This window comes from Lolium rigidum, chromosome 3 (assembly GCF_022539505.1).
Source record: "Lolium rigidum isolate FL_2022 chromosome 3, APGP_CSIRO_Lrig_0.1, whole genome shotgun sequence".
Classification (NCBI taxonomy): domain Eukaryota; kingdom Viridiplantae; phylum Streptophyta; class Magnoliopsida; order Poales; family Poaceae; genus Lolium; species Lolium rigidum.
In genome coordinates this window covers 340,245,116-340,255,164 of record NC_061510.1, presented here as the reverse complement: position 1 = coordinate 340,255,164, position 10,049 = coordinate 340,245,116, and the positions used below count along the sequence as shown (strand labels likewise).

General features: G+C 45.6%; 1 pseudogene; it reads left to right on the top strand.

Moving 5' to 3' along the window:
• Window positions 1–2,454: 2,454 nt before the first annotated feature.
• LOC124697136 lies at window positions 2,455–7,118 on the top strand (annotated as a pseudogene).
• The last annotated feature ends 2,931 nt before the right edge of the window (window positions 7,119–10,049 follow it).

Below are 10,049 nucleotides of genomic sequence, written 5' to 3'. Positions count from 1 at the left end.
CTGTTAATAAAAAGGCTGGTAGTACCATATTTATTCTAGGTGCTCGATGAATTCTCCACCTAAGCAATTTCTATCTTCTATTGGTCCAGAAATTTTAGATGAATTTAGATGAGAATAGCGCTTCGCCCAGTTAACAAAAATTGATTTTAACTATCTTGATGAATCTAAAAAATATTTGATAAAATGCTTGCTTTTCGTGAAACAACTTTTTTTTTCTACCTGTGCAACGCACATGCATTTTTACTAGTATTTATCTATACCTAATAATAAAGAAAATAAAGCTTCTTGTTCGTCCGTCTATTTCTACCCTTGGTTTTCGTCAAAATTACAGCAGATGCCACCGGTAAGTCAATCTTGAATCAATCAACAAAAACGCTTCGTCGTCATGTCAAAATAAATTATTGATAAAAAGTAGTTTAATTAACTATATTTTCCTGCTTTTGGTCACAAATAATCAATTGGCGAAAAAAGTTAATGCAACAATTTTTTCCGAGAATACAACCGTGCACTTACAGTATTTATTTGGATCGGGTGATTCAAACATTTTTCAGGTCTCAAATTGCATTGAAAATATTTAACATAATTAGGTCTCAAATATTTTCTATGGCACCGTAGTAGCACGGTGCTTTGCTGGAAAAAATAATGAAAATGTTTTCATTATTTATCACACACGAATTATTAGGAATGGTCTATTCGATGCTCTGTTCACTTGGGACAGTATCACGGATATGGTTGCCACGGTCGCATGAGGTAGCCTCGAATATAGATAACGAGCATGAGATGTCTTCATCCCTCCCTATTGCGTGTAAATTTGTCGTTAATGATGGTGTAAACCTAGCAACGCACGGGTTTTGTCCTATATATATAAGATAAGATAGATACTTCCTACTCCTTCTCCCGCAAAATTTTTATCCGTTATGAAATTGTCCTATTATCCTCTGGATTTACATGATCTGCCACTGATTAATAAGAAAAAAAATAGTTTAATTTATGTCCACAGGTGAGTCGTCGCTCTAGGATGCTAGCCAGCGATCTCCCGTCGCCCGGTTTGCGCTCCAGCAGCCCAAATTAGAAAGACTGGACTCAGCTCCTGATCGCGACGTACATAGCACAAACGAACCGCCCCGATGCAACTTGTCCTACAAAATAAATTGATGCATGCAATATTAGTCCCACATCGCTTTGGTATACGGATTCGTACTGGTTTATATACTGAAATTTCTCGGCATCAGCAAGCCTCCTCAGAAAAGCAAGAAGTAGCCGCACCATTGTTTGGCCTAAGAAGTAGGCGCATGAGAAAGGAATGGGCAAATTGGAGAGAGTTGTATCTCGAATCGAGAGGAAGACATCTATCATGGATGCGAGAGCGATGGAGAGGAGGAGCACTGCACAGCTAGCTACGGGACGAGATGAGAGAGGCCGTGAATGGTTGGTAGAGAAACCCGGCAGCGACGACCATGCGTGGGAGAGACAAGCCAATGAAATGGAGAGAGAAGGGAGGAAAATGAGTGAATGGTTAAGTCGCACGAGAAGATACGGTGTGTCTGATCTGCCTCCTTCCTTCTACTAGATGATGGTTTGCTTTTTTATTTTTTTATTGGTCACAGATATCCAACTCACGTTTGTTTGTGTTTTTGACCAATAATTTAGCTTATAATAGGCAAATTATACTTGACTAGTAAACATGCCCGTGCGTTGCATCGGGGAAGAAAATCTACCTGACTGAGACATAACTCGCCGCTTCAATTTAACCAGCTTATATAATACATCGTGTGCGGCACCATGTGTCTCCATTGCCACCTCATCACACTTTAAGAAGGTGTTTGCCTCCCTCGGGGTCATGGAGTGGAGAAAAACGGATAAATTGTTCGGGTGAGGACTCGGGATGTGAAGACGACGCCAAGGCCTCTGAAAAAACAATTACAGACGAAAGTCCAATAAAACAAGGTTTTTTTGCTACGCTTCAGTCAATGACATGTGGTAACATAAATCTAAGGCCTGCCCATATTCTCCCTTTTCGATCAACTTTGTGCAAACAAGAACACATGCATATGAATATTTGTAAACTGCATCTCAGAATGTTGGCTGAAGTACGCAAGATTGAGAGTCCCAACGACCAGAACGAGTTCCATCGCCGCCACATCAGCGCCCCGCGGTCGAACAGAGCTCCACCACGACCTGATCGACAATCCCAGCGACCTGATCGAGCACTTGACAGACGAGCTCGAAGGCAAGCTGTCCGAAGTGTTCAGCCCCATAGCAAACGTGAACCTTGTCCAAGCCATCTGTATTTCCCGTTTCCCCACAGCGCCGCCGCCGGTCGATGGACTCTGTGGCCGTGTGTCGTCCGACGAGGCCTATCGCCGCCATGCACATACAGCGCACATGTAACACTCAATTACCCGTAGGAAGTAGAAGCAAGCAAGCTCGATTCCAGGAGCCGTCGGCCTGCCCATGCGCATCGCCCACTCTTCCGCGGGGAGCAGCATCCACCTCGTCGTCGGCCTGCCCATGCGCATCGCCTGCTCTTCCGTGGGGAGCAGAATCCACCTCGTCGTCGGCCTCAAGACGCTTCGGAAATCAGATGAATCTAGCATGACCTTTATGCTTATAGAATCTGGCAGCGGCCTAGTTCACGGACTCCATGGATGATTCTGGCTAGAGCTTTCTTGTTTGCATAAAATCTGGCAGCGGCCTAGTTCACGAACATCACTGCAGAAATTCAGATCGTCACAAAAAACCTGCATGAAACAACCGAAGCCGAACTGAGAGATTACCAGATGCAGATGCAGTGATATATCTCACGTTCACAACAAAAAAACTACTGCAATCATCTTGATTTATTTAAGTTCCTGCAAAGGTATAAAAGAGGCAAGGCAATTCATGAACAACTATCTCACCACTTTCAGCTGAATCTCACGAAGCTAATGCTTTTTAGCAAACACATGGAGTGCACGTGCACCGTACAAAGCTCTTGCTCGGAGTACAATCCTGAACTTCATAAGCGTTGCCGAGCACGAGACCAGATGTGAACTTCTTGTGCATATGAATTTCTACCGGACTCCACCGGCCGCACACACTAGTAGAAAACCTCTCATCCATCTAAGACTTTAATACCGGTTCCCTTACGAACCGGTATTAAAGGTGGCATTTGTACCGGTTCGGACGCTCAGACGGGCGAGCAGCATTCGTACCGGTTCGTTACGAGCTTTCGTACCGGTTCGTGTTAGGAACCGGTACGAAAGGTCTTCGGCCAGAATAGCAGGTGAGGGTGGGGCCAGGGTTGGACCTTTGGTACCGGTTTGTGTTAGCAACCGGTACTAAAGGGTGCCTCATATGCTCACTGCCCCTCCCCCGCCCCCGATCCATTCTCATTTTTTCATCTCTCTCACATTTCTAAAACTTTTGCACCTCTCACACTCCAACAAATTTTCATTTTTTCTCCACCATTTTAACAAGATTAACGACCTCCATCTATCCAAGGGTTAGCAATATCATCCTTTCTTCCGGCGTTCCTAATTTAGCTCATTTCTTTGGTAGTTTAACTCGTACTATTTTTCTAGTGCTAGCAAGGTGTTTGATGAAATGCCTAAGTTAGGGATTTTACTTTTTTTATAATCAATTTGAGCTGAAATTATGGTATATTTTGTAGGTTTTAATTAGTATCATCCCCGTCCTTACCGCCGTCGATCGCCAGCGTCGTCCCCTAGCCGGCACGGTACCACCTCGGTGAGCCCCTCTTCTTTTTTATAAAAACAATTAGTTTTATGTGATGAACTTGAATATTAATTAAGTTGGTCACTCATATATCCATGATGTTGTGTATTTAATGATTTTTGATATACATATAAAATGTAGATGAGTCGACAATGGATGTACTGTGACCGGTGCCATCCCGAGTTCATTAATGGCATGCATTATTTTCTCAACGTGGCTGAGGCAAACAGGCGGTCGAATGGTTTCATGTATTGTCCATGTAGTTCCTGTAAGAATATGAAGGATTACTCTACCTCGAAGACCCTTCACGTCCACCTGCTGGAGAACGGTTTCATGCCCAGCTATAATTGTTGGACCAAGCACGGAGAAAGAGGGGTTATATTGGAAGACAACGAAGAAGAAGAGGATAGTGACAACTATCCCTTATTCACTGAAGACGGTGATAGTAGAATGGGGGAAGACGAAGCTGAAGAAGAGCCCATTTTCGATGAGCCGATTTTTGATGACCCGGATGACGATTTGGGTCGGGCCATTCTTGATGCGAAGATGAACTGCGGAAATGAAAAGGAGAGGTTGAAGTTGGAGAAAATGTTAGAGGATCACAACAAACTGTTGTACCCAAATTGCGAAAATGGTCAGAAAAAGCTGGGTACCACGCTGGAATTGCTGCAGTGGAAGGCAGAGAATGGTACTTCTGACAAGGGATTTAAAAAGTTGCTTAAAATAATAAAGAAGATGCTTCCAGGGGAGAACGTGTTGCCCTCTAGCATGTACGAAGCAAAGAAGGTTGTCTGCCCTCTAGGATTAGAGGTGCAGAAGATACATGCATGCATCAATGACTGCATCCTCTACCGCGGGGAGTACGAGAATTTGAATGCATGCCCGGTATGTAGTGCATTGAGGTATAAGATCAGGCGAGATGACCCTGGCGATGTTGAGGGCGAGTCCACCCCAGGAAGAGGGTTCCTGCGAAGGTGATGTGGTATGCTCCTATAATACCACGGTTGAAACGTTTGTTCCGGAACAAAGAGCATGCCAAGTTGTTGCGATGGCACAAAGAGGACCGTAAGAAAGATGTGATGCTCGAGACACCCCGCTGACGGGTCGCAGTGGAGAAAAATCGACAGAGAGTTCAAGTCATTTTCAGATGACGCAAGGAACTTAAGATTTGGTCTAAGTATAGATGGCTTTAATCCTTTCGGGGAGCAGAGCTCCAGTCATAGCACCTGGCTAGTGACTCTATGTATCTATAACCTTCCTCCTTGGTTGTGCATGAAGCGGAAGTTCATTATGATGCCAGTGCTCATCCAGGGCCCGAAGCAACCCGGCAACGACATTGATGTGTACCTGAGGCCATTGGTTGAAGAACTTTTAGAGTTGTGGCGTGACGAAGGTGTACCTGTGTGGGATGAGCACGAACAAAAGGAATTTAACCTACGAGCGTTGTTATTTGTAACCATCAATGATTGGCCTGCTCTTGGTAACATTTCAGGGCAGTCAAACAAGGGATACAATGCATGCACACACTGCTTAGGTGAGACTGACAGTAATTATTTGGGAAACAAGAATGTGTACCTGGGGCATCGTCGATTTCTTCCAAAACAACATCACGTAAGAAAGAGAGGAAAGCATTTCGGAGGTGAGGCAGATAACCGAACGAAGCCTACCCGCCCTATCGGGGAAGTTATATATGATATGGTCAAGGATTTAAAAGTGATCTTTGGAAAGGGTCCCGGCGAACAATCTGTTCCGCATGATGTTGACGGACACGTACCCATGTGGAAGAAGAAGTCGATATTTTGGGAGCTACCCTACTGGAAATTCTTAGAGGTTCACTTTGCAATCGATGTGATGCACGTGACGAAAAATATTTGCGTGAACCTGCTAAACTTCTTGGGCGTGTATGGGAAGACAAAAGATACACCGGATGCACGGCAGGACCAGCAAAGTATCCACGAAGGAAACAACCTGAATCCAGAGAAGTATCAAGGTCCCGCCAGCTACGCTCTTACCAAAGAGGAGAAGGAGATCTTTTTGAAGTCCCGAGTAGCATCAAGGTCCCGTCCGGCTTCTCGTCGAATATAAAGGGAATAATAAACATGTCGGAGAAAAAGTTTCAAAACCTAAAGTCTCATGACCGCCACGTGATTATGACACAATTACTTCCGGTTGCATTGAGGGGGCTTCGCCGGAAAATGTTCCGAGTACCCATTGTGAAGCTATGTGCGTTCCTCAATGCAATTTCTCGAAGGTGATCAATCCACTTACTCTACAAAATTTACGGAAGGATGTGGTCCAATGTCTAGTCGGCTTCGAGTTGGTGTTCCCACCATCCTTCTTCAATATTATGACACATCTCCTAGTTCACCCGGTCGAAGAGATTGGCGTTCTCGGTCCTGTATTTCTACACAACATGTTCCCCTTTGAGAGATTCATGGGAGTCTTAAAGAAGTACGTTCATAACCGTGCTAGGCCGGAAGGAAGCATCTCCAAGGGCTATGGAACAGAGGAGGTCATTGAGTTTTGTGTTGACTTTATTCCTGACCTTAAGCCGATCGGTGTTCCAGAATCGCGCTATGAGGGGAGACTGCGTGGAAAAGGCACGCTAGGAAAGAAATCAGCAACGTGTATGGACGGACATTCTTTCACTCAAGCACACTACACAGTTCTACATAATTCCATCTTGGTGGCTCCGTACAAAGAGGAACACAAGGATATCTTACGCTCTAAATACCCGGAGCAACGTGAAGATTGGATTGATGGAGAACACATGAAGACTTTCGGCGGTTGGTTGCAAACACGTCTCATGAATGTCACCGATGACGAGTAGCTGTACTTGTTGGCCAAGCAACCATCTTCTACTATATCGACTTTTCAAGGGTACGAGATTAATGGGAACACATTTTACACTTTCGCCCAAGACAAAAAGAGCACCAACCAAAACAGTGGTGTCCGCTTTGATGCAGAAGATGGCAATGGGAACAAGGTCACATATTATGGGTACATAGAAGAGATATGGGAACTTGACTATGGACCTAATTTCAAGGTCCCTTTGTTGGTTCAACCTGAAAGACAGGGTACAGGTAGACCCGCAGTACGGAATGACTACAGTGGATTTCAAGAATCTAGGGTACGACACCGAACCATTCGTCCTAGCCAGTGAAGTGGCTCAGGTTTTTTATGTGAAGGATATGTCTAGCAAACCGAAAAAAAGAAAAGAAAGGCAAGAGGACACATCATACGATGAGCCAAAGCGGCACATAGTTCTTTCAGGAAAAAGAAACATCGTGGGAGTAGAGGACAAGACAGACATGTCAGAAGATTATAATAAGTTTGACGATATTCCACCCTTCAAGCTAAAAATTGACCCAAGCATCATCTTAAACAATGAAGATTGTCCATGGTTGTGTCGCAGTAAGAAGAAAGGGAAACAGACGAAGAAAACTCAGAAGACTAGCTAGCTACATATAGGGATCATAACTTGTGTATCTCAATATGGAAATCACTTTTGTGTAATGATGTTACAGTATGTAAGATATTAATAATGGAGATGGTTGGCTTGTTTTACTAGTTAAGTAGCTTTCACGGGCTTGCAGGGAAATTTTTCCGAGGCGGAACTTCCGAAGATGCCATAGGGCGTGTGCACCAAGGGCATCTTCGACAAGTTCCGCCACGGGAGATTTCCCAACCCTTTCCTCCATCCATGGTGATGAAACTCTCCATCCATGTTGGCTTGTTGAGCTGCTTCCCATGGCGTATCGATGCTCCTTTTATAGGCACGGCGCCGCTTCTACTTTGTCTTCTTCTTCCTCCGACGAGGCGTCGTGCGCTACATACTTTATCTCATCGAGCAGGGCGTCCTTATCCTGCCGACAGCTTTAGTACCGGTTGCACCCACCAACCGGTACTAGAGGTTACCCACGCGTCCTTATCCCACCGACAGGGCGTCGTGCGCTACATACTTTATCTCATCGAGCAGGGCGTCCTTATCCTCGCCGACAGCTTTAGTACCGGTTGCACCCACCAACCGGTACTAGAGGTTACCCACGCGTCCTTATCCCACCGACAGCTTTTGTTACATGACAGAAAAACACCTTTAGTACCGGTTGCACCCACCAACCGGTACTAAAGGTTTGCCTCTGTCTTCCCGCCTATTTTCTTCCCGCGCTTTCCACCGGTTCCCGCCTCTGTCTTCCCGCCTCTGTGAGAGGGCGCTTTCCAGGCACGAGGAGGGCGGCCCGCCTCCTTCGAACTTCAACGAGGCCGGCCGTCGGCTGTGGTGGCGCGGCCGGACTCTCCAGGGCTTCATGGCCTACCGTGGCCCCCTCCTGCGCTACCCTCAGTCCCAGCCCACGCGTGCTCACCCGCCGACGTTCGAGTACCGCGACCCCGATGCCAGCGACGATGATGACGGCGACTACGACGACTACAGTGGCGACTACTACAGGGCTAGGCACGAGTATGACTGAATGACTCCAACAGTACAATTTGGCCATGTATCTTTAATTTTCAGTTAAGCTATGTACTTTTAATTCGAGTTCAATCGTAATAAAAATTTATTCCCGCCCTTTCTTTCCCGCCTTTTTTCTCCCACGCGCGGCGTCGTGGCGGGAAAGTTTCCCGCGCGGACGACGTGGCGGGAAATTTTCCCGCGCGGACGATGTCATGGCGGGAGTAAAGAAAACAAATAGAAAAGAAATATAAAAGAAAAGGAAAGAAAAGAAATAGAAAAGAAAAATAAAAGCAATAGAAAATAATAAAAAGAAAATAAATAGAAAATAAAATAAAAAGAAACGGAAAAGTAAAAAAGACACAGAAAAGTAAAAAAGAAACAGAAAAGAAAAAAGAAATAGAAAAGGAAAGGAAAGAAAAGAAAAAGAAAAGCAATAGAAAACAATAAAAAGAAAAAAAAATAGAAAATAAAAGAAAAAGAAACAGAAAAGTAAAAAGAAACAGAAAAGTAACGGAATTGTTAACCATGAAGGAAGCGTGGCCGGACAGCGCTGACACTTATAGAAGCCGTTCGCGAAAGAAGAAGAAGGACGCCGACATTGTAACGGAATTGTTAACTAGGGTGGAGGCTCTTGAGAGAAATCAGAGGGCACCTGATCAGCCGCTGTTTCTACAGGATCCACATGGCGATGCTGCCCCATCTCAGCGAAGAAGCAGTGTCGGTTCCTCGCATCTTGACGGATGTGGAGGAAGCTACCATGTGGATTATGTCACGGAGAAGACAGATTGCGCGCTACATATGTTATTCAGGACCGCGTCCGTTAAGGTGGCGGTCGGCTATGTGTACCCAAGTGAAGATGGAGCAATGCACCATCATATGCCCATTCCACATGTATGTGTTCGTGTCGGGGTGGATGAAGTTGTTCCGGGTTTTGAAATAGTGGAGCTTGATATTCCTAGAGGTGAAGATGAGAGGACACTGGCCGATGTCAAGCACGGTTTCGCCCTATGGCCGAAGAAGTACGTCGTCCTTTTGCAAAGGCCACCGACTCCTACACATGAGAAGCAAATGCCATCGACTCCTCCTGGTGGCAGTCCTGGTGGCAGTCCTCGTGAGCAGCAAAGTCCACACCTACCTGAGAGGGACCCCAGTGTGAGTCCACCACCTCGAGATCCTCCGCGTAAGACCGCGTCCGTTAAGCGGAACGGTACGCCGCCTAGGAAGAAAGCTAGAAAGGAGAAAGCACTGCCGCCCATTGAGAAGTTACCTTGGGAAAAAAATCCCGAGGAAAACCAGGAAGCCGTTCAGGCCGAGGTGAAATTTTTTTTGCACCGAAAGTGCCAGAGATACCTTTCGAGAAGACACTAGATCCGGTGAAAGTTGTGCGTACCGTTGAGAATCTATATGACCCTGTACCATCGCCGCCATCTGACTATAGGCGTTCTATTGAAAGGTCGTATGACAAGATGATCGAGGCGACAAAACCCGTTCAATCGGGTATGATGGAGATAAAAGGGATACACCAAGTCTACCAGCTCGGACAACAACCCGTTCAATCGGTTGCCCCTCTCAAGGTGTTTGACGGGAAGCCCGTTGAAAGTTCTCGACAAGACACAACCGATTACGCCTTCGCTGAACGAGCATATCAATTTGTTCAAGGGAAAGATTTGGTCCAGAATCTCACGAAGCTACCAACATGTATGCGTAACTTGCATTCGTGGTACCTTAATGCCTCAAAGGAAGGGATCGAGACTATCATGGTGCGAGTTAGTGAAGAGCACTACTTCCAGGAATACTGTGTGAACGTTGACTTCAACGAGCTTTTCCAGTTATACAATCTCCGGGCTCTCGACAAATCTATCATCAGTTCCTATTGTCT